This window comes from Lonchura striata, chromosome 9, assembly GCF_050655825.1.
Source record: "Lonchura striata isolate lonStrDom1 chromosome 9, ASM5065582v1, whole genome shotgun sequence".
Lineage (NCBI taxonomy): Eukaryota > Metazoa > Chordata > Aves > Passeriformes > Estrildidae > Lonchura > Lonchura striata.
In genome coordinates this window covers 8460924-8486291 of record NC_140711.1, presented here as the reverse complement: position 1 = coordinate 8486291, position 25368 = coordinate 8460924, and the positions used below count along the sequence as shown (strand labels likewise).

Sequence of the window (25368 nt, the reverse complement as noted above, 5' to 3'; positions counted from 1 at the left end):
AAAGAGAAAACTTTCTGGTAGGCTAAATCTTGTGTCTTCATAGAGAAGCTTAGAAGGTCCATTTTGATTTCAGACAAGTGCTTCAACAATGTATCTTGCAGCTGAAGAGGTATGAGATTAATATGAACATGTTGGATCCCTTTTGCATAGCACAGAATATTGTCTTTTATTAAGTATTAAAGGTTCTAACTCCATGCTGTGCTACAAGCAGCTCCAGGGTTTCCTGGTATTTCTCCAGAAGTTCATACAGGAGCTGTTTGTGTGTTGGGCTGTCCAATGTTTCTGGGCACTGATGTAGTACAGAAGTCAAACTTCAGTGTCCTCAGGTTTAGTTTAGCAAAGGCATTTTGGCTTTTCCTATTATCTGAAGTGCTAAAGCCATGACCATGTACTGAGTGCCATTCCCAGTTCATGGCATCATCTCTATTTACCAAATCCTTCCAGTGTGTGCTTTGGTGAAATGAGGAGGAAGATCAGTAAGACTTTTACATTGGACTTCTGGAGGGCAGACTTGGGCCTGTTGAGGAGACTTATTCAGAGAGATCCTTGGAAAGCAGCCCTTTAAAACAAAGTAGTCCAGGAAAGGTGGGCGTGCTTCAAAACAGAGATCCTGAGGGCACAGGAACAGACTGTCCCTGTGTGCTGAAAGAGGAGTCGACGAGGCAAACGTCCAGCCTGGATGGGCTTCGAGGTTTTGAAGGAATTTAGGAATACAAAAAGGATGTATCATCTTTGGAAGGAGGATCAGATTTCTTAGGAAGTATTCAAGTGGGTTACTAGAGAATGTAGGAAAAAAAATTAGAGAAGCCAAAGCTCAGTTAGAAATTAATTTGGCAACTTTTGTAAAGGGTGATAAAAAATGTTTTTACAAATACATTAACAGCAAAAGGAAGGGTAAAACCAACCTTTGTTCTTTACTGGATGCAGGTGTGAACTCAGTAACTACAGATGAGGAGAAGGGAGAGGGGCTTAAGGCCTTCTTTGCCTTGGTCTTTAGTGGTAAGACAACTTGTCCTCAGGACAACTGTCCTCCTGGGCTGGTAGGTGGTGTCAGGGAGCAGAATGGAGCCTGTTTACCCAGGAGGAGATAGTCAGAGAACTCCTTGGATGTTCATAAATCCATGGGACCAGATGGAATCCCTTCCAGGGTGATGAGGGAGCTGGCAGATGAGCTTAGGAAGCTGCTCTCCCATCATTTACCAGCAGCCCTGGCTCACTGGGAAGCTCCAGATGACTGGAAGCTGCCCAATGTGACACCCATCCACAGCAAGGGTGGGAAGGAGGATCCTGGTAATTATAGGCCAGTCAGTCTGACCTCAGTACCCCGCAAGGTAATGGAAGAGTTTACACTGAGTGTCACCACACAGCACTTACAAGATGACAAGGGTGTCAGACCCAGCCAGCAGGGGTTTAGGAGGGGTAGGTCATGCTTGACCAACCTGATCTTTTATGACCAAGTGACCTGCCTGGTGGATGCAGGACAGGCTGTGGATGTTGTGTACCTGGACTTCAGCAAAGCCTTTGGCATTGTCTCCCACAGCACACTCCTGGAAAAGTTACAGCCCACGGCTTGGACAGGAGCACTCTTTGAACAGGAGAACCCCCCACTCAGGTGGGGGGTGGTCTCTTTTTTCAAGCAGCAACTGACAGAACAAGAGGACACAGTCTTAAACTACTCCAAGGGAAATTATAGGTTGGATGTTAGGAAAAAAGTTTTTTACAGAAAGAGTGATAAAGTACTGGAATTGTTTGGCCGGGGAGGTGGTGGAGTCACCATCCCTGGATGTGTTTAAAAAGAGATTGGATGTGGCACTCAGTGCCATGGTCTTGCAGAGGTGTTGGAGCATGGGTTGGACTCAGTGATCTTGAAGGTCTCTTTCAACCTAGTGATTCTGTAAATTCACTGAAAATCAACATGTAGGTACATGCCTGACTGTCCTTGAGTACCTCCTGGTGCCGGGTCAAAATCTGCACAAAGAGCCCAACCCACCTGTGGCAGGAGCTGGTAACGAGCACATCCTGCTGAGCCAGCTGATCCATCATTACTGATGGAGCTTAGGGATCCAGGCTCTCCTCTTGTACACCCTGCATTAAGGTAATAGGCTGTGATTATAGACTGACTTAGCCAGTTTAAAAAAAAAAAAACAAAATAAAACCACCAGCTCTTCCAGCCTTTTAGCAAATACTGTTTTGCTGATGCTGACAGGAATGAGAGCAGGCAGGCTGTGAATACTTAACCCTCTTTTAAATTTGTCCGTGGCAATGCAGACTCTCATCCTTGCCCATTGACACACGGAGCAGACGTGCTCCTTGCCTGCAGCCTTGCTGAGTTGACTGTCTCTGTCACCAGTCTGTGCTATCAGCCCATCATCTGGTCATGTTTTTCTTCTGCTGGCAAATCTGCCCCATCGAGATCATTGATGGAAAATGTCAAGTTTTTGTTTCTTCTGACGCTTCATCTTCCTGCGATGTATTAAATTTATGATAATTGATTTTTAAGTTATTGCATGCTGTTTAATGTACATGGCAAAGAGATGTGCACTCATGGCACTGGGACACAGGTACTGGAACTCTGGAATAAGTGCCTGTTTATTGGTGGGTTTACATGTACCAAAACATTAAAAATTTTATATGTTCTAGGATTATTTTTTTGTCATTGCATATGCAAGTAAAGACTTGTATTCTAATGTATTTTAAACACAGAGCAAGGTCTTTGCAATTTGCCTCTCCCTGCTTCTCATGGGCTGTCATTCTGTCTCCATCTTCCTTTGTGTGATTTCAGCTGAAGGAGGAAAACGGATGAGTCATCCATCAGCTTATTGTAAAACAGTGTAGACAGCTGTAAATATATCCTGTCTGGAGATTGGATTCCAGTAATCAGCACAAAATAACCACTGACATCACACAGGGTAACTCTGAGCTCATCTTGTTCAAAAAAAGGGGATGAGGGAAAGGGATTAATGCTGCTAAAATAGCAAAGGGCAGTATTCCTTCTTGTGTACATCATGTGTGTCCCTGTGGTTTTTGTGGCCTCCACAAACTACATTGGAACAATTAACTTGCACACTGTTACTGTGGACTAGTATCTTAATATGGCTTTCTTTTAGAAAATATTAATAATAAAAATCTAGACATGAGGGCACAGCAGTTTCTGCACCTAGGGCTAAACTTGTGGCATGAGGAACAGGTACATCATGGTACTCTTCTTACTCTTGTTAATTGTAGATATCTTGGGTTGAAATCTTGAATTTTGCTTGCAGAAATATTTGAGGAGGATGTGGCTAAAATGGGATTGTATTTATTTTTTATGAGCATGGCTTTTGTATGTCTGTGGTTCAAGATTTCTGGCTCGCATGTCTCCAATTAAAGTCTGAAAGTGGAGGTGAGTGAAGTGAACCAGTTTCCCCTGCATATCATGTGTTTGTTTATTTTGAGTGCTCAATGCTACCAAGGCTTTAAGGCAAAATAGCTGCTTCTAAAGGCAAATGAGAAACATGGCCAAGAGCTACGAATAGTGTGAGGTTTGACATTATTTTCTGTCTGGCTGAACAAGAGCCAGAGAGACAACAAATATCCAGGAGAAACTGAGGAAGAGATTGCACTCTCTAACATTGCATGGCCAGCTGCTAGTTCCTTCAGGAATAGCAGTATGGGTCTTTATGAAAGCCCCTTTTTCTTTCTGGAGTTACTAGAGTGATGAGAATCACTCCATAATAACCCTGTTGAAACCTGCAGTTACAACTGCTAAGTTTTATTTTACCCAACATTATGAATTTCATAATCTACAATATGTGCATAGTGTAAATTAGGGATTTTGCATTCATTTGAAAAAGGCTAATTTGTAATGCCCCATGCAAATCAAGTCTTTATCAAAAAGCTCCAGGGAGAATGTATGTACTTTGTTTCCATGCCCTTCTCAGATCTGTAGGTTGGAAGCTTCCACAGTACAGATCAGAAGAAGCAGGTCTCTGCCTGGCATATGGAAATGGGATTTAAGAAATCATTCAAATAGTGATGCCTAGACTTGCTGTTTTGAAATGGAAATTGGTTGCAAAACAAAAATGTTGCTTTTATATGGTTCTGATAGTCTTGCTAGTGCTGCTACAGGAGGCAGGAATGAAGTGAAAGATGCTTTAATAACTAAAGCACCAAATCATCTTTTTTTCATTTCACCCTAGCTGTATATTGTTCATATTCAAAGAGTTGCTGCATCTGTTGGAAACTTCTCAGATTAACATAAAGTCTGTAATTCTGTTAAACAAATATTTGAAATGTTCACATCAAACATGGGTGCAGTAGGATCCACATACATTGGTCTGGAAGGTAGCCTGAAAATCCAGCTTGGCTTGTGGCTCCCCAGGCTCCTGTGCCTTCAGGAGCCCCCAGATTTGGTGTACAAGTGCTGGCAGTCCTGGGCCACACACCATGTGTGGCTCAAAACCAGCAGGAAATGGAGCTCCTACACTGGGGTTTAAGATGCTTAATCCTGGAAATAGTGTCTCTGTGGAAACTTGTATGAGTTAATTAGTGCTATTACATTGTTTGGGGTTTGTTTTTCTTCTCCTTGTTTCCCTCCCAAGTTTTTAGAACCTAATAATATTATTAACTGCAATTTTAGTTCTTCTGGTGAGTGTCTTCCTCCTTGAAGCAGCAGCAGGTCTGCTGTCCCTGCTGTTGCTGGGCTCAGAGTATAGGTGACAGTGCTGCTAATGAAGAGCAGGACTTGAGCCAGCCAGAGCAGCAGCCCTCTCTCATTCATAGAGTAATAATAATGAAAAATTTCCTCTTCTGATTCATGCTTTTTTTTTTTCTACTTTTCACGCATTACAAATTTCAAAAGGAGGATGGTGACTGTGTGTGGTCTGAGGAAGGAGATTCACCAATTTAGTACTGAAAGATGTGCCTTAACTGCTGAATCATCCTTTTGGGGATCCTTTGAACTTTGGCTGGAAAGAAGTGAACATACTGTCTCTGTGCAGTATAGCATAAATGTGGTGTCTTCCTCTAAGGACTTTGTATTTAATGTAAAATTTGTTATTTGCATTTAAAAATGTATTCAGAAGTTTGTAAATAAGCAGCTTGGGTTAATTATTGGGATTAGCATGTGCAAAATGCATGGTCTTTCCCAGAGGTAATTCTGGATGAGCACTTAAGGGTTTATTCCTTGTGCAGCTACCTCATCTTTTTCAGATGACTTGAAAGGCTGCCAGCATCTCTGCTGATTCAGAACAGGCTGATAGTGTTCTCTGCAGAGCTAGCTGTGCCTTTAGGGGCTGACCTGAATGAATTAACACAATGTTTACGGGGGACAGTCTGGGAAACCAGGACAGAATGGGTTTTAGAGAGCCTCTCTTCTCACCTAAAATCAAGCAAACCAAAATAGCAGCATATTTCATATACAAGTAAATAGGAAATTTTAGGGGCTGTCTGGTGAGCACTGTGCTAAGGAAGGGCATAACTGGGTGGAGATCAGGAGCTTGTGTTCCTGTGTGTTTTCTAGGAACACATACAGCAGCTCAAGTTGCTGGTACAAGTGGTGTGGTGATAAGTGCTTCCTATGGCTATTGGAATTGGTATTACAGGAAATGGTGCTCCTGTATCAATGTCACATTTTAATTTGCAAAAAATCTTGACTTGAATGCTATGTATTATTGAAGATAATTAAGAATATGCGGGAAGTTGTATACAGTTCTATGCAATATGGAACATGAAAATCTCTTTTATTCTTTATTGCTTTTCCTTTTCTGTGGATTAAGTGATTGTTGGACTATATTGTGGTCTTTCTGCTTTAAAAACCTGGGAATGAGTTGCTGCCAACAGCACAGGAAAACTCCTGTGGCTTGGCTTTGTAGTGGTATAATGCAGGAGGAAACCCTGCACTCCCTGCTGTCAGTAGGGTTTGCAGTAAGTGCTATGGACTTGCTCCACCAGCTCTGAGTGTGACATCTCCTCATCCTTGTGGGCATTTTACCCTTTTTCTTGATGTTTCCAACCCCTCCACACTTTGGTTTCAGCTGATGTGCTGTACCTCTGTATATTTGGAATTGTGTTCATATTCTGGATCTCCAGGTGTGTTGCTATAATCGAGGGCAACTTTTATCCTTTTGTTACTTTATTTCTCTTTTATTAGAAATCTGAAAATTATACTCTTTTGGGAAGTATGAGCACCAAAATAAAGTCAGTGAATGCAGGAGCTGAAGAAGCAGGAGCAGCCTGTGTGGAGAAGTCATGAGGCTCCCAGGGAGATTGGTGCTGCTGGAGTCTGGCTCTACCCTGGCCAGTTGTGATCCAAGGTGATGGAAACCCATTGGCATGTTGCTGCAGACTGTTGGATTTTTTCCTTAAAATCTTTGAATAAGAGTATGAGGAGAAGAAATCAAATCCAGGCCTCATGTGTATCTGTGAATAATGATCCTCAGCAAGACAGTCTCAGGGAATAAATCTGGTTTTTATGAATGAGCACCTGTTGCTCTCCATGGAAGTGATAATTTGGAGCAGCTGCTGGTCAGGAGCAGTGGTATGAGCTCTTGGCCCTGCTTTAGCACAGGGTGTTTCAGCCCCATGTGTGGACTCACTGATCTGCTTTCTGGTAAACACAGGCAGCCCTTGGATCACGAGGACTGACAAATGGAAAGTCACAGAAGGCTCCTTGTTGTAGCCCCACATAAGTTCTTCTGCCCATGGAGAAGGCAGGGCTCACTCACCCTCCACGCTGCCCTGGGCACTGCCTGCTCCTGTGCTTCCAGCCCCCCTGGCTCACAGAAACCCCCACAGTGTTTTAGAGTGAATAAATGGGTATGTTTCTGTTTCTTGAACCTCATCTTTAGAATATTAGAGCATAGTAAATTGCTGAACTGTGGTTGTGCTGCTTCTCTCATGTGCTGAATTGGCACTGATGGAGACAGGACTCCAGGAGGTTCTGATTTAACAGGAGTTCAGAATCCTGGTGGCACTGATGAGCCCTTAAAAACCTATTTTTAGACTGGGAATACTGAAGACTGACAATGTAGTCATTTGGGATCAGTCTTTTCCCATATTTCTCCATCATGCCAGCTCAATAGCTGTTTTGTGTGAAGAATGTTTGCATAAAATGAGGAGAAAAAAACAAACTCACAATATTATAAGCTTTTATATAATCTAATGCAAGCACAGAGATTTCTGTGTAATTACAGGCGCTTTCTTCTGAAACAAGCAATTTTTTTCCTGTATCTTTCTTTCTTTCTTCCTCTTAAAGTACCTGCAGATGATTTTTTGAAGATGCAATTGCCCTTACAAGGGCTGTGCAACTTCTTGGTAATGTCATACATGTAGACCCAGGTGGCTGCTGTATTTCAGTGATTTCATTTGAAAGAATTGGACTGATAAGGCTCAGGTCAGATCCACCATTCCTATACCTGTGCAGAGGTCTGAAATTGTGTGGCTTATGTAAGCAGATATGGATTTTTACAAGCAGAAAATCAAGAGGATGCTGCTTCATTAACCACTGCTTATAATTTGCCTTTTATAGAAAGTACCATGTACACATGTATGTGTGCAAATGCTCAGAGAGTACGTATACAAGTGCATGCACATGCACACCCTCTCAGTATTGGTATTATAAAATTTTAATTGCAGCACCAGGCAAGCAGAATTATCCTGAGTACTCTCAGAAGAAAATCTTGGTTCCCAGAAAAGTCTTTCAAGCCCCAGTGCAGCTCACATGGAAGCAGTGCTTATTAGTAAGAGCTGTGGTGTTCTCAATTATCTAAAAGTCACAAAGCATGTTATAATTATCTGAAAGAAGAGATTAAGAATTCCCTTCCCGTTTTCCTTCTCTCCCTACTATCTCTACTTCTCTTTTTCATCTGTTTTGGGATGTGTCTGTGTATTTAAAGTTGTTGAGGGCCAGGGAAATTTGTGGGTTTTTAAAAAATCAATCAGGATACTCCTTTAATGCATTAGAAATCACCATTTTTATTTACCTTCATTGCAGTGTTTTCTGGAAACTGGGAGGAGGAAAAGACAAGTGGAACAGCAGTTGCCTCTTAGCTGTGTTAGATGGCTGCAACCTAAAGCACAAAACTAGCTCTTGAGATGACCAGACTTTTCTGCTTCAACTTCTTTTTGTTAAAGTACAAAAGACAATTTTTAAAAAAAGTCTTTTTGTTCTGGTTTTTGCCTTTGTTCAGGTATCATTTGTCAAGCTCAAGCAAGCGTGGTAAATCCATTGCAGAGGTTTATCGGGGCCCGCAGTGCAGCACCAGCAGCACACAAGCCCTGGGCCCAGGCCAGGAGCTTGGCCAAGCCAGATCAGTTGATAAATGTTGATAACCCAATGGGCAGTGGGGCAACTTTCCACATTTGTCAAGGTATTAAATATGTTTATGGCCAAAAGTGTAATTACAGTATTTTTAGGTGTCCAATACATGCTACCAGCTGTATCATTTTCTTTCCTCATCATGGCAGGTTTTCCATTATTCCTCTTTTCACAAGTCCTGATGAACTGAAGTATTTCCATGACTCAGGCTATAATGTTTGTTAGTTTTTCAAAACATTTATCACAGTATCTTGAGCCCCAGTGATTGAGACAATGCACTTTGGAATGTGCTCAGACAGACAATTGTAAGCAATGCTCAGTTTATATCAGCAGAAGATAAAATCTGATTCCTAGCTGAGGCAATGGAGAAGCCCTTGCACAGAGCACAGCCTCTCAGGAGCCATCTGTGTGTCCTGTGCTGCCCAGCCTGGGAACACCTGCTCTTGACAGGGAGGGCATCTCTTGTTGGACATAGCAAGACAAATTAGTGGATGCATTTCCTGAGCCTGAGAAGTGATAGAAAGATGAGGCCGCATTTCACAGAGCTTTTTTTAGGTCATTGTGGCTGCCTGCCTGCGGAGGATCAGCCTTTGTCAGTCAGTACTGCTGCCATGAAGCACAGTGATGTTCTTCTGCTGACTCCAATAGCAGTGGATCAAGCCCTGTCATGGTTGGAACAGCTGAAGCTCCTTTTCCCACCTCATTCCCACTCTGGCAGCATCTGGTGAGCATCTGCACGCTCTGTGTTGAAGCCACAACAATGAGATTTCTGTTACATGGAGTATTTTGGGAGAGGAGGAGGCTGTGTGAAAATTATCCTGGGGGGTGGCAGCTCATCCCAGCATGTTTCCCACCACCCTTGGGTTGCTGCTGCTGGTGCAGTGATCTGTTTCTTGGTAAGGATCTGTTGCCTGGTAAGGAAAGGAGCAACTTTGTCCCAAGAGAAGTTAAACCTTCTAGAGGAAATCATTCTCTGGAGCTGTTTGTGGCCTCCTTAATGAGTGGGAGCTGGGATTTGGGCGAGCTACAGAAGTAGGGCTGATGAAGTGGAACTTTTGCTGCCTTTCATCTCCTGTAGCTTTGATTCAACAATGGCTTTTGCATTCAGTCATTTCATTTGGTCTCCTGCTGCAGTCAGGTCTGGAGACACATGTTAATTAAATTATTTAGTAGTAATAGATCTGAAGCACTCACATATAAGTTTACAGGAATATTAAAGAAGTCAAATGCTATTCCAGGTGGGAAATAGTATTTGAGTAGATCATTCATAATAACATGAGCTCCTAAAACCTTCTTAGAATTGAGGGAGGGAAGTCAGTTTGTAAAAGCAAACTCTAAATGTCAAGCTAATTTCTTTTGTTGTAAATATTTATATATTATTGATAATAATGTATACCATAAGAGTGCTATGCAACCAAGTTACTTTTTTCCCCTTCAGCAAAATAGTTTAGTGTCTGATCAAAAAGCAGACCCCAAAGGAAACCATTACAAGTCTGTGTTAATATTTGTTCTCATCCTCTTCCTTAGTAACAGAAGTGGCTCAAAGCTGTTTAGGTGGGCAAGCTGGGTGTGTTTTTTTCTTGTTGGTTTTCTCCAGATCTTTCAGTAGAAATGCTTTGAGAGTGAGGACTTCTGTCCTTGGATTGCCAGAGGGCTTTTCTGCTGGTCACACTGCTGCCCCCCATCCTCTGTGTCCTCATATTCAATAGGGGAGTCTGTGCCCACTCAACTTCTTCCTAGTCCAGTGCTTAAATTACAGATTTCTTTTTTCATACACATAAAAACTTACTCTAATTCAGGTTTTGAGCAGTCAGAGAGATTTCTACAGATAAATGTTTTTAACAAAGAACCAGAACAGACAAATACTGGTTTTACAGTGAAGGCTGTGAGCAATCCTACCAAAACTTAAGAAGGTATGAGTGGTGATAAACCTGCTTAATGCCTTCATTCCCCATTTGCTGAATGTTAGTAGATGTTATGTTTTTAAAAGGGGAGGGACTGGGCAGCCTGGACGAGGACTGCTCTGTTTGATCCTGGGGTCGCACCTGCGGGGATGTGGGAGCCGGGAGGGACAGGAGCTCCTTCCTCGAGAGCGGCTCTGGCCGCGCTGCCAGCGCAGCCAGACACGAGCCCAGAGCTGACCCCGAGCTCAGCAGGACTCAGTGGCTGCCAGCAGGAGCAGGAAGCTGAGGCATGGCCAAGGTCTGTGTCTCTGAGGCAATGGAAGAAACAGCTTCTCTGTGGATGTGCTGGAGGAATTTGTTCCAGCCCGGCAAACGGCCGAGTGGATTAGCAAAAGGCAAGGCAGATGACAGGACCTCACTGCCGAACCATGGCAGGAGGTTTCTTTACAAACTTCTAACTTGGTTTGTATTACCTATGGGAGCCAAATTCCGTTATTTAACGTTTTCTTGTTCTACTTTGTGCTAATGAAATGAGGGTTTGAAAATGGGTGTTTCTTTATGGTAAAGGTCGTAGATGATCTTTCCCAAAATATTTGCAGACTTGCACATCCTTTTCTATTGCTCTCCAAATATTAAGAAGCAAGTACAATTTTTAAGCTGTCATTTCTGTGAATAGAATAACAAGTCAGAGAGAATATATTTGCTCTAAATACTTGAGATCTGCAGAGCTGCTGTGTGCATGTGATAAAGCAGCTGGATTCAGCTGGTTATGGTGAATATTACACAGGTTGCAGCAAGGAAGGTGTTTGACTGGGGTGACACTTGCTAATGAGTTTATAGCAGAGCTTTGTCATGGGATTTAATGTCTGTATGCTCTGGAGAGGAGAGTGGGATTTGAGAAAGGAAAGTATGATGCATGAATGGAAAGATCTGTGGTGGTTGCTGTAATAAAGTAGTAATTCATCACTCTGGTGACCTGCAGAGAGAAGGTGTGGAGGGAAAACTCTTGGCTGAAATGACATTTGACAGGTAAGTGACCATACATGCACAGGATAATAGAAGACATTTACTTGAAAACTCCTTATGGGAGATTGTCTGGAACAGTCAAGCACATTGCTCTTCTCAGTCAAGCACATTGCTCTTCTCTGTCCACATCTCTGGGCTGGAGTACTCTCTCCTCATTTGCCCTGCCTGCAGAGGAGCTGTCAGCAGTGAAGAACAATGGGGGAAAGTACAGCTAAATCTCTTGTAAACAGTGAAACGACCGATGCCTCTGTGTGTCCCAGGGTGCTGGAGTTCGGAGATGGGTGGGGTAGAAGGAGCTGCTGGCTGCCCGTGCTGGGGTGGCCGTGCTGCAGGGACACTGTGCTGCAGGGCTGGAGCTGGGGGCAGCTTGCACCCAGGCAACCTTTGGAGCAGGGGAAGAAGGAAGCTGGTTAGGGATAGAAAGATAAACAAAGAGGTTTGGAGTATTAAATATTTCCCTCTCAGTAACAGATTGAACTCACAGTTTTCACTTTTAAAGGAATCAAAGAAAGCCACTTGGAATTGATTTGCAGAGTACCCATATTGGAATATCCAATATGGATACTCCAATATGGAGTATCCATATTGGAATTGATTTGCGGAGTACCACAGTAAGTATCTTGATTGATTTACAAAATGAGGAAAAACGGAAGGCTCTTCACTGGCAGCAGGATGGCCAGCATGGTGGCTCTCGTGGCTGTGGGATCAGGCCATGGGGAGGGCAGGAGGTGGCAGGTTGTGTCCTACTGCAGCTTCAGTGTGTGGAGATGAGAACCAGCTCCTTTCCAACGCTCTTCGCTGCTGGACACAGCTCCACGTGCAATTGTATTTCTGCATTTCTGACTCAGGATCTTTGATGTCACACACCCACCACAGGCCAGAGGAGCAGCGCCTCAGATACCGACAGAATGGACCAGGATGAGCCTAAGGCTGCACAGAAAAGGAGATTTAGACAGTGGAGGAGGGGCATGCATAGCCAAAACAGAAAATGGGGGAAGGAGGAAAGAATCAATAGTTCATTAGACTTATAGTGTAGAAGAAGGAAGAAGAGGGATCAATATTTCATCTGCTCTGGAGACTCTGCTTGTGAGATGTGGGTGGTTAAAGACATTATGCAACAGCTCATATCTGCATATGGGAAAGAATGAAGAAATAGTTAAGAGCAGCCAAATTATAAAGTTTGGTTTAAGGGAGCAGACACCCTTCAAAAGAGCTTGTTGTCAAATAGGAAATAATTCTTTGAAGTTCTTCAGCTTTCCTTCACCAACACTGTCTGTGGCATGAATATCATTGCTCAAAATTCTGCAATTGGTATTTCAGTGAATGTAAGTTTTGTCTGCAGGATTTGGCGTTATGGTTTTAATGGTTTACAGGCCAAGTAAAAAGTAAATACTGTATTGTAACAGATTTCAGACACGGGTGTGAAATTTTCTACAAAATTAGCTCACTTATTTAACACATATGGACTAGAAGTAATGCAGTCATGCCATTTCCGTGATTATACTGTAGAAAAATAATAGCTACTGTACTATGAGGGTGTATTTTTAGAGAGAAGGTTGCAAACATGAATGTTAGTTTGGACTGGCACTTCATAGTGGATGTAAATAGCTTAAGTGTAAAGGGCTGCTTTTAGTACAAAGTAGCTATTTTTTGTAGGTTTATTAATTTAAAGGATTATGTATTGGCCAGCATTGAGTGCTGATGGTCTAATTAGGGCCCACGGAAGCACCTGTATAATAGCCACATGCACTGACATCTTCTAGTAAGCCAAGAATTCTTTCTTGTCTTTAGGAATATCAGTTGGCTTAAATATTCCTTCATGTTTCCTTGTTGTGCCTGAGGGAGAACAGTCAGGTTCTGTGAACTCTGCAACAGAAGTTCCTGCATTGTCTATGAAAATTCCTTTGTCTACATGTGCCTCTGTAGGAGATGCAGCAGTTAACTATCTTTTGCTTTCAGATAAAATAATGCAGCTCACCTTTTTAATGGCTACAAATCATGGGAGCTTCAGAGTTCGAGTTCCCTGTAGCCCTCTTAGCTGAGTGTACTCCTGTCCAAGCATGAATAATGCAGGACCTCATGGCTTTAATAAGATACAGCTAATTCTCTTAGCCTTTAAGGTTTTTCTCCCATTGTTATTACTTAGCTGACATCCTGTTGGAAGGGAATGAATTAACTGCAAGACTACAAAGGCTGGTGAATGTAGGAGACAATGACATTATAAGGGTGAAGCAGCTCCAGAGTTCAAATTCTTCAGCAGAGATTTGTCTCCCTGGATTTACTAAACATCTCTCTTGTGCTGTGGACACACTTGTTCTGCCAATATTCAGCCAGTGTTTTGTGTAAAGCTTTATTAGATGCAGTGAAAGCCCCTGGGCATTGCTGTGTGGGCGAGGTGGGCAGGGCAGAGCAGGGAGCTGCACACACCAGGCAGGATCTGCAGCTGGTCCCACCTGTTCTCCCAGCCTTGCCAGTGAGCATGGCACTGAGATGCTGGCAGAGTGCCCTTTGCAGTCCTTTTCCTGTGTTTGATACCGTATCTGAAGGTCAGGCAGCTGTTGGGACACAGATGCACCCTTCCTAGGATTGCTAGAGAAGAGAAACCTGCCTTTCTGTATTTGTTTATCCATATAGAATATCCTTTTGAAAGTCTTATTTAAAGCTTAAATCTTCTTCTCCTGTTTACCCAGAACAGCTGTGGGGAGAATTTTGGCGTGGTCTGTTCTTGTTGGTGACATGTTCTCCCCATGCTGAGTAGGTAAGGCAAAACTTGAGAAGGCAGGGATTGACAAAGCACCTGCTAAAACAGACTGCATTTTATAATATGTAATTCAAATGTTTACTTTAAAAGGAAATACTTTGCTTGTCAGGCTGTGAAGTGTGTGATGATAGCTGAGTAAGCCTCAGCCTGTCTGGTTAACAGGAAGTAGAACCAGGTCGTGACACCTTATGCTTTTTCTCAAGGCACAGTTTTTCATCTGGTTAGCTTGATGTGCTGACCCCTGTAAAGAATAACTGAACCCCAACAAAATGATTTTTTTTTTAATGGCAAGCTGCAGCTGGACTGGCAAATCAGGAGCATTTAAAGCCTTTTATGGTATCTAGTGACATTTATATACAGTCCTAAATAGTTGATAATAGGTGAGATATATTGGCCTAACATACAAACAGCTCAGTGCTGTGTCTTAGTTCTTATTCATTCTAAAATGAGAAAGGGAGGCCACTTACATCATTTCACAGTACATGAGAAACATTTTAGAAAACAATAGGTGATGGTAAAAGTAACTTAGGCTGACAACACTGTGTTATTTTCTTTGCTTAAGAGATATTTCCTAAAAAAGAAAAGTGGTATTGTAAGATTTTAAATCCACAGGTGCTGCATGTTATATGCAATATTTATCTGGTTTGAATTTTTGCAAGTTCTAACAATTGTTTAATTGGTGCATAAATTACTTACATGTCTTGTTCTCCCTGACAGTGTTTCACTGAATTTTGTAAAGACTAATTACTGTCATCCCCAGTAGAGTTGTTCTTTTACATCAGCAATCATTCATAACTTACTAGGTGCCTGCAGCTACAAATCAGTCATTTAAGGAACCCTGGGAAGTGTTTCACATTATCCAGCCCATCTGGTAATGGAAGAAGCTTATAGTACTAAACATATTATCAACTTGAAACCCAGCCATTTCAGAAGCACTGTAATTAGCAGTTCCCTCAGCCAGTGACACAACCCTGAGTGTGCACATGTGCCACTGTGTGCAGAGAGTACAGGGGCTTTTCCCTCTTCTTTGTCTGCCTAAAAGACTTGCAGGAGGACAGAAGGGGTAGATGGAACTCTGATGTGAAGACATGTAGTACATACAAAAACTAAACTAATTTAGTTGAATACTAATATAAACTAAAGGCCACAGCTTTGTTCAACCAACCAGGCAGTTTCTGAGGAAAAACAGGTTATACCTTGAGACTCACCTTCCTTGAACTATCCCCCTGTCAGGAGCAGGGCAGTGACAAGCTTTAATTTGGGCAGCAGTCACTCATCCACCAGCTTGAGAGTCAGTGGGGCTGACTTCCAGGAGCAGGAGCCAGATGTGGCCAGCAAGAAGAGCCACCTGTCCTGTGAGCCTGTGTCACCTGCCCAGCCCTACCCTGCTGCAGTGCTGCTGCTCTGGTGCTCCAGCCAGGGCATGCACGGGAGCTGCCAACCCACACAAACACCACGTGGAGCCTGCTTGAAAGGCACATTTTACATTGCTCCATGGTAATAGTGGGTAGATTTTGTAGCAGAAGTCAATTTTAAAAAAATTAATGAAAAAGGTGTGTTTTATTAGATTACTCAGCCATCTAATCAAAACCAGTTTATTTTAAATGGCCCTTGAATGAAAGGCAACTAGAAGTTTATTGCAAAAATGCAAAGTAACTTTCCTGTAGGTCTTGTAGGAAACAATATTTCTCTTTAGATTATAGCTGTATATTCGGTGTTTCATTTTCCAGTGCCTGTTGGAGTAATAAGAGGATAGAAAATAAAAAATTTTACTTATCCCTTTTCCAATTCCCAGTTTATTTCTAGGTGTTGGAACTGACCTTTGGCTACTCTAATACTTGTTACAAGGAAAAGAAACTCAGCCTGCTCTAGGATGAGGCTCAATCAGGTAATGGAAGTGTGTACTGCATTACTTATAGTAGCAACATGGTAAACTCAATGACACTTCCATTTTGTTTTCTTCAAGGCTTTTGTTCATCTGCCTGAAGACTGTTTTTCTGGACTGAACAGTTTTAGCATCTTTTTTGTCCCCACACTTCCATTCCTATTCTACAAGTACCAAATGATAAAACTCCCATAGTCTGGCTCAGGAGGTTATTTCACAGCTCATTTCTGGTATTCATTTTGGACCACTTTTGTTTCCAAACTTGTAGTATTTCCTGAGCAGTTGTTCTTCATGCTGAGAGCTGCCACATTTGATTTTTGTTTGTCCCATCATCTCCTCATTACTGCTTTCATTGTAACAAGTTCTGTGGTGTGAGTTCTTTTAATCTCCCCTTCCAAGCTAAATTTAGTCAACCTCATGTCAGACTTAAATGTTGTAATATTGCATACAAGTGTTGGAACATTAGAACTGTACTAATGTAATGCAGTCATATACCATGTACTATTTAATGGTTCTGCACCAGGAAACTGGATTAGAGAAGTTGAAGGCTGTTTTTTTCCTTGCTATGAACTGGAAGGAGCTGGAGATGTGTCTGGGCTCTGCCTTGGAGTCACGCTCCATAATTCACCACTGGGAGACACTTTGTGTGTCCATCCCCTTGGCATGTTTTGCTACCCAGTCTCAGAGCAAGCCATCTGTTATGCTCTCAGTATATTTCACAGTCACTTTTATTCAAATATGCTGAAAGCTGCTTAAGGAAGAGATTTTTTTTCTCAGACTCATAAGTATGACTGTGTGGAATGAGTGATGTCTAGCTTCGCTCTTCAAGACTGAACGGTTTAATGGAATTAGGCCAGGCACATCCAAACCCAGAGTGCTTCCATGTCATTCCTGCCTGCCTGAACAGCCACAGTGATTCTTTACAGCTTGTCATGATAAACCAGAGGAAGACAACAGCATTCATCTTCTGAAAAATGAATTTGACAGGCTCTTTTGCTACTAATTTAGCACTGGGAGTTTTGTCAGCAGTACCCAAGCTGGCTCCTGGTGCTGGCAAATGAGTAGCCTCACCTCTTGGCTTATTTGCAGGAACTGCTAGCACTTAGTTGAACCATTTTCTTTTCATCTACTTTGCAAGAATGCTCCAAAGGCAGTCCTTTTGAGTTTTTTTAAAAGCTTAGCTTGGTAGTTGTGCTTCAAAGGCAAGGATGCTGACAGAGTGATGAAACTGTTGGTAAATAATTTAGGCCATGGTTGCCATTGGTTGTAGAACCATATTTTACCCTTTATGATCACTGACTGAGTTGAAGTGAAGGTGAAACTTTATTCTAGAGTAAAGAAAGCTGCAGTGAGTCAAGCTGTGGTGGCTCATGGTTGCTGTCCTGGCTTTGCTGCCCTGCCCTGCAGCAGGACAGGCGGGCAGGGCATGTGTGTTGCTGGGGAAGGAGGGGAGTGGGGTTCCTGGGATTCACACCATTCCCAAAGCCCTTGCTGCCTCCCTCTGTGCAGGACAAGGTGGTTTCACAGTTTGCTCACATCCCTCCTGTCCCACAAAGCTGCTGTGTGAGAGCCAAGCGAATGGCCCAGGCTGAGCACAGCAAACACTGTAGCTCCTCAAGAAGAGACCAGATGTTACTGTTCATTTGTCCAGCTTAGATATTGTTGCATTTCTTCTTCATTCTCGAAAAAGAAAGTATTTTACTTCGCTCATTTTTATTGGTAACAAGAAAAAAACAAGCATATGATTTTTAATGCGCTGTCTCCCTCGCTGTTCTTCCCGAGTGGCACAGCTGGTTTGTTTTCAGAGCTCCTCTCTTTGGTATTGTTTTTAACTGAGTACATTTCATTTCATGGAGGAGGCAGGTGCTCATCCTGTTAATATCTTTATAATTTTCTTCACTGTGTGAAAACTGCTGTAATGGAAGCCAGCCTGGCAGAAAGGTCACCTCGTTTTAATGACTTGGTATCTGTGTTTTGGAGACAAATTTCAGGAGAAAACACCCAGGAATGAGCATTTCCTCTAAGGAAAAAAGGCTTCAAGAACTCCCTTTTCTTCTGCCAGTGAGAGAAATTGATACCAACGGGTGAAAGTGAGGGGGGGGGGGAAAGAGCTATTTATTAACAGGCGAAAAAAAAAGGGGGGGGGGCACAAGGCACAGAAAAGGATTGAATAAATGGTAGGTATGAATTCCCAGACACCCTCCACCCACACACACACACAGAGCTACACACCCACTGCCAGCAGAACAAAAAAAAAAAAAACCCCAAAAAAACAAACCACCAAAAAAAAACCCCAAAAAACAAACCACAAAAGTCCAGGGAAGAAAAATACACGGCCTGACCACATGGCTCAGAAAACAAGAAAACAAGGTGGTGACTGGTCCCTTTTGCCTCTGGGAAGGAGAAGAGGCATTAATGCAGCAGCCTGGAGCAGAGATGGGAAACTGCTGAATTTCTGGTGTGGGTCTCCTCCTTGCAGCAGCTGAAGCTGATGGATTTTAATGTCCTTGCTCATGTTGGTTCAGCTCCTCTGAGGTCTCGAGATCTAGGTGGTCCCACTGGCTCCCCGGATGGGCCAAAAAGAAAAACAAGCCAAGCCAGAAACAGCTCAAGGGAGCAAAAAGCCAAAAAAAGCCACTGAGAGGATTCCCAGTACAGCCTCCAGGGGAAGGGGAAAAAACCTTCTTGCTTCAAGCTAGCAAAAAACCAGTCCAACAAAAGGAACAATGCAGCATCCCTGGCCAGAGCACACCAGAGAGTGATTGCACAGAACTGTACCTGGGGTTCCTGGGCTCCAACCCTCCCCATGACCATCTGAAAGATCCAGCAGCCATTTCTGGGCAGAAAGCAGATGATGAGCAAAACTGGAGCGGGTGTGCTTGTAGGGAAAAAGGTGCCAGCTGTCCTGTACCAGAGCTGCAGCACTTTGAAAGGTGCTGCCTCACCACAGGTCAGATGCTCTTACTCAAATTAAAAAAAAAAAAAAAAAACAAAACAAAAAAAAAAAACACCAACCTTTAAAGTTATTAAACAAACTATTTTGGAGCTTCTGAAAGTTAACTGTTCTTTGCAGAGTATTTTGGTGCCTCCCCCAAAGCTTTCTTGAGCCCTTGCAATATTTGCTGTGTTTCAGATGTAGCAAGTTTCCATAATTAAGGGCTAGTTTAACTGTCTCTCTATGGCTGTTAGTCTGTGCAACATATAGTTAATGTAGAAAAAGCAATATAGAATTGGTTTATGCAGATGGACCACACAATTTTAAAGAATGTAGTAAAACTTGATGGTTTACCACTTAGAAACTTTCTTAAATGTTCAGAGTCTATGGCATTTCCCCAGAGTGATTTATAATAGAGCAAGAAATGAAAAGCTTAAGAAAAAGGAGGAAGGTTTGGATGGGAACGTTAAAATTTCTTGGCAGATGTTTACTGCTAGGGAAGCTTAGGGTTGTTTTCTCTTTCCTTCCAGGAGTGAGAGATTTCAAGGAGGAAATGGCAGATCTGGGTTCCTGAGAGTATTTTCTGAAGGCAAGCTCAAGGAGCAGCTTCATTTACATCACAGACCACATCCCTGGGAAAATGGAGCCTGGGCTTCTCACCTGGAGGCTTCCTGAGCTGTCTGAGCAGGGTGGCTGGCACTGCTGCCAGGCTGGGGCTCCCTGCACTGCCCACAATTCATAGAGGAGCAGTAAGAAACAGCCTTTTTCTCCTTGGAGGAAATGGAGTCACAGAGGTGTAACTAGAAATTTAAATTACTGTTCCTGAAACCCAGGGGTAAAGACCTGCATAAGATTTAAACTGTTCTGGCACTGCATGAGCAGTGCTATTTTGGTCTTATCAGATACACTTCAGGGTCATGAAGTGATGTTTGAAATTCTCACAAATGGTAGATGCAGAGGGTCATGCTATTTATTATACTGAAAAAAACAAGTGAATTTACAGCAGGGGAAACAAATGAATTTGTGGGGGAATAATCATTGTTTAAATTTCAGATAACAGTTCTTACTTTCACATTTTTCTGAGCTTCCCAAAAACGTGGCTGACTGCTCCCAGTGGGTGGTTTTGGTGAGGCTCTGCAGGGTTAAGACCATACCCCATGGCAGATCTTCAGGGCACAGCCTGCACAGAGGAATCCTCAGAAGAGTTGGAGCCTCCAGAGAGCTGCTGGTTTGCTTACTTTTGGCTTTCTTTGTCATTCTTTCAACTCCCCTGCTTTGTGGGCTCTAGATTACTTATTGCGTAAAATAATTAGCTTAATTGTCATATTTAATTACTAAGGTTTTAGTAATGGGTTGGAAATTCATTATGGACGTGTTCCATCTCTATGGCAATGGCTGTAGCTGTATATTAGCAGTGTGTTTGTTGTAACACTTGTGTGTCTGATGGGCCATGCTGCCCAGGAGGTGTGCTTTGGGGAAACAGGAAAGCCCAAGCGTGGCAGGTGTCCTCATTTTCTCTGAACTGCAGCTTTGGCCTGGATACACAGTGGAAAAGAAATGTCACACCCCAGAACTGTGACTGCAGTGGGTTTTCAGGAAGGAAACAGGCAGTAGTGATTTAGAACAGCTCTAAAATGTCTGTAGGGAGCCATCAGCACCTAAAGGGTCACCAGGCATTGGGACCTTAGGGAAGACAGAAATTCCAATAGGCTTGCTCTGAAGTACTTTTTCTCTAAATATTTTGTTACTACTCATAAATCCCCTCCCATTCCTCTCTTTTCCTACTCTGATGCATTTGTCCTAAGAGGAACCACAAGTCCTGGGCATGGTTGGAATTCCGGTGGGGAGTGGCACAGTTTAACTCAGGGAGGAACTGTATCCCTGCTGCCAAGAGCATGGCAAAAAGCTGACTCTTTCATCAAAACTGAGTAAAGCCCATAAGGAAAAACGTACATAAAATTATTTGAGCTTTGCATACTTGGGGAATAATCACTGGAAGCAAGGATTCAGTCCTGCTGTTACTGCTGAGCAACAGTTGAAGAGCAACAGACAGGTTTGGAACCAGCAAAATTTTGAGACCTTTCCTGTCAGTGGTAATTGTTAAATCCATATGGCTCATCCTAGGCATGAATTTGATGAAATTACAAGTACCATGCACATCTGGCTTCTAAAATAATATGGGATGCTTCTAATAGAGAAGTGGAAGAAATGTTTTTTATTTGGAATGTGTTCTCATGGTGTTGGAAGTTACAAACACAACGTGCCCAGTCCTGGTCCACACTGGAAATCTGCTTGGAAGGGCTGTGGTCTCGTGTTGCTGCAGTGTGAGCGTTGCTTTTCTGTGAGACCCTCAGGCAGTGATACAAATTGCTCTCCGTGAAGTTTTCTTGTGTCCAGGCATAGAAGTTCTTGCTCAAAGCCAAATGGGAAAGGGACCCAGGAGTTTTGAAGAATTGTCATTTGGTTTTGTTGTTTTGAAGGGGAGAATGTCCTGGAAGGTCAGTTTTAATTGATGTCACCTACCAAGGAAAAGGTAGTGAGGAATAATATACAGTCCTGCTTTTGTCTTTGGAAGATACATCAATAAAGGAAAAAAAATTAAAGCATTGCCATTTTTACTAATCTTAGAGAAGTAAAATGCATATTTCAGTTGCTACCAGGATTCCAAATATCCAAAACCCAGAATTCTGGTTTTGTGTCAAAATAAAAATTTCAGTATATATGATAAAATATTTCATTCAGAATATTAATTAATTACCTCAACATTCAAATATGTCAAGCAGAGATGATGAAAGCAATGCACTGAACAGAGACACAGAGAAAGGAAAGCCTTTATTTTTCCTCTGTTCATTGACATTTTAACACTGATCTTGGTGTGGTGCTGGCCACTCCCAAATTGCTTTTGTCTTTGTCCATTACTAATCTCCTGCTCTCTCAACCTTCCCAGGCAGGGGGTCAGCAGGAGGGAGCATGCTCTGCCTCCCTGGGAGTGTCTGCAGAGGAAAGCAGGAGGGACAGGCTGTGGAGGGCTCCAGGTCTCCCCTCTGTCACTGCAGCACACACAGCTGCATTTTGAGTTCCCATGGAGGTATCTGGATGGTCACTGCCCTTCTTTCCTCATCACCTCTTGAGCTGGGAGTGCTTGGAAGGATAAAGTCAGCCCAATTCTCTTTCCTCTGGTGCCCCTTTGGTTTTTGCTTCTGTCTCCCAGCTCTGAAGGAAAGTGTTTTCCTTGATGTATTGGGCCTTATTGAAGAATTTTTTTCTGGTATTTGAAAGAATAAGGAGATGCAAACCAGGTCTCAGCACTTTGGGAAGTGGGATACATCCTGTTTCTTCCCCTTACTGCTGGACTGCAGTCTGCTTTGGGGTTGTGGGTTTGATTCTCTGTATGGTTGAATAACATGTAAAACAAGCACAAGGTCTTGGTCTCTCCTCCTGGAGTAAAAGCTTATCCAAAGTAAACAAATTAATGCCATGGGTTTAGAGGATGGGTTTGGAATGATCCTCAGCAAGTCTGCTCTGGTTGGCTGTTCCCACCCCTAATAAGGGTGGATTTGGAAAGCTCAGTGTAGCTTTTTGCTCAGTCATTGTCTACACGATTAACTTACTTAGTTAAGAAATATCCAAGACATCAGAATGGCCTGGACATGTTCCTATGCCCAAGGAGCCAATGTTTATCTCAAAACTCTGAGTGCTTGGGGAAAAAAAAAAACCCAATTAATCTTACAGGCAGAGTGACTTGGCAATCAGAAATGACTCGGCAACAGAGATAAAGTGAAATATATATAGATGGGAGACCCCATTTAGCAGTATTTACCCTGGCAAAAATCCCTTTGGCTTTGCTGACAGTGCTGGTAGAGTCAAAAAGGCAGAGTCACCAGGGAGCAGAAGGAATTCAGTGGGAAGCCTTCTTTTGTGCTCTGTAATTCTGAATTGAGAGTGTTGTATTTTGGACTAAGTACCATTTAAAAGAATTTAGGATTATAATTTAACATTTCATCTGTTGCAGCAGTGTCACCTAGATTTTTTGATAAAACAAGGAAAATACTCTGTGCCTGGTGTTTCCAGACCCCCAGGTAGAAGGGCATTTTCTTTTTAAAGCCCAGTTCACTGACACTGTTAAAAGGCCCGAGTGACACTGTTTGAGAGTAGGGGATTAGAAGACAGGGAAGGAGCCAGCAGATACAACAGAAAATAAGAAAAATGGTCTAACAGGTCAGAAGATTTGACTGAAAAGAGTCAGAATGGGATTATATATATACACTATAAAAATTACGTATGTGTTTATATCTGCCACACAGGCTTAAAATGGGATTGAATTTTGTCCCTCAACTTTTTGGTTTTGTAATCTCATTACTAAAACCCTAAAAATTAGTGTTCAAAATATGAGGCTGATAATTAAGGAGTCTGTCCAGACTCTATTAATCTATATTCTACTAGTGAAAATTTAGCATCGAATTGATACTCCAGTACCCAAAAAAAAACCTAAAACAGAAGTCCCCACTATTATTCTCATTGAAGAACTTATTGTGTAAGTTCAAAATTGATATTCCAAACTGTAAATAAAATGTCAAAACCCCCCCAAAATTACCCAAAACTCCATCCCTGTTGTAGGGGCTGGAAATAGCCTGTGTTCAGTAAGCTGTGCTGTCTGCTTGGCACTGTAATGAACCAAGTCATTTACTGTGGGACCTCAGTATGGGCTTGCATAAACTCACTGTAGAAAACTGTTACCTGCATATTTACCAATGCACAGATCAGAAAATAGACCCTAATGGAGCTAAAACCATGTTGAAAACAGTTTATATTTTGTATTAAATTATTGCACATCTGCTCAGGTTGTAGCATTCTAGAAATGGGTTTTTTTCTATGATATTAATAACACATACATATAATAGTGAGCTGAGTGCCTGGTGTTCCTGCCTGACTGCCTCCAGGAATCTGAAAACACAAACATGAAGAAACTGTCATAAGCTTTTCTGTACATATTCAGTTTCTTTCATTTTAGTTTTTTTATTTGCTATTAGCTGTATTAGTGGGTAGATGAGATTCCCTTTCCTAAAAAAATCAGGTGTGCAGGTACATGAAAGAGGTGAATGAATTGCTCAGCTTTGCTTTGCTGTTCCCAGATGCCTTTTTTAACTGCCAGCCTCACAGATTGACTTTGGGACCTGAAATTCTAGATAAATCTTTGTTCATAATAGCTTTCCTGCAGGCCAAATGATGCTTTCATTTACACCTGTGCATCTGCTGGCAGCTGGGGCAGAGCGAGCTGGAGCAAGCTGTTTATGGACAGAGCGTGCTTGGTGAGGGATCTATGAGAAGCAAAAACCCAGAGCACAGCCACAGCACTCGGGGCAGCTGCTCCTGGCTTTCTGCTCTTCTCCTCCTGGTCTTTCACCCGGGGGTCCTGTGCAGATGATGGCCCTAAAACCACGTAGTGGGGACAGAAGGACCAAGCATGAAACTGGGAGATACGTGAGGAAGAGAGGGCTGGGGTTAATGTCCCCCAGGTCGTTCCTTGCTGCCCTTCCCTTTGTGCCTGAATTCATTGGAGCAACAAGTGAGCACCCCTGGGGAGGGTCACTGTGCAGAGTTTGAGAGATCCCAAGGAAATGTGTTGGCTTCATCTGTGGTAGGCTGCAGGGGACAGGGAGAAGTCCTGAATGGTGATACCTTGCAGGCTGAGCTCTCAAAATACATTAAGCAGTGCTGTCAGGAGTAGGCTGATGGATGGTTGGAGAATGGCAGCAGGTCCATCCCAGCTGCCACCCACCTCCCCTTTCAGCTGTTCTGGCCAGAGAAGACAGCTCAAGAGGGGGCTCCTGCTGTCCATGTGTGCAGAAGGACCAAGTACAGGAAAGTTTTGCTCAGTGATGCTGCCCTAGAGGTGAAGAAATTCAGCTGGAGGAAAACACAACTTAGCTATCAGATTCTAGGAATCCTGTGTGAAATTCCAGTGGGTGTTTCTCTGAGTTTTAATGTTTGTCTTCATGCTGTATCCCCCTACCCTACACACCTAGGAACAAGAAAAGTCACTTCAGTAGGCAAACCACTCTGTAACCCACCTAAACCACTCTGCACTCTGTAACCCACCTAAACCACTCTGTAACCCACCTAAACCACTCTGCACTCTGTAACCCACCTAAACCACTCTGTAACCCACCTAAACCACTCTGTAACCCACCTACCCTCTCATCTCTCCCATCCCATCCCTGGATTTGTTCTGGCACTTCAGAGGCTTGGGGAGTGATAACGTGATAACACATCTCGTACAGTGGCTGTAGAATGCATAGTATGGAAATCCTCTTTCCACATTCATATTTCTCAGAAAATGGGTTTGTAAGATGACATAGCAGAGTGCTGATTGTAGGTGGGGCAAAGAAGTGTGACATTTCAGACAGAGCTTTGCCAGCGTTGAACGATGGTAACAAGAGTTTGTGATTGAGAAGGTCTGCACAATGGTGAGTGGAGGCTCTATCTGTGCTATGAGAGTGTATTTGTGTTTAAACTGAATGCTTTAGAAATGTGTGCAGAGAACATCAGCTGTGTTTGCAT

The 25368-nt window shown here is 42.8% G+C and overlaps 1 protein-coding gene across 6 annotated transcripts in view; it reads left to right on the top strand.

Moving 5' to 3' along the window:
- The window catches only part of SPSB4 (splA/ryanodine receptor domain and SOCS box containing 4), a 118881-nt gene that overhangs the window by 68477 nt on the left and 25036 nt on the right, over positions 1-25368 (top strand). Inside the window, exons 3-4 of one of the 6 annotated variants that reach the window (XR_014957168.1) lie at positions 15783-15875; positions 19338-19556. The exons of 3 other annotated variants lie outside the window; for them this stretch is intronic. The gene's annotated coding sequence lies outside the window, so the exon portion shown is untranslated. The remainder of the gene's footprint in view (positions 1-15782; positions 15876-19337; positions 19557-25368) is intronic. 2 more of the 6 variants (XR_014957167.1, XR_014957169.1) reach the window with 2 other exon arrangements.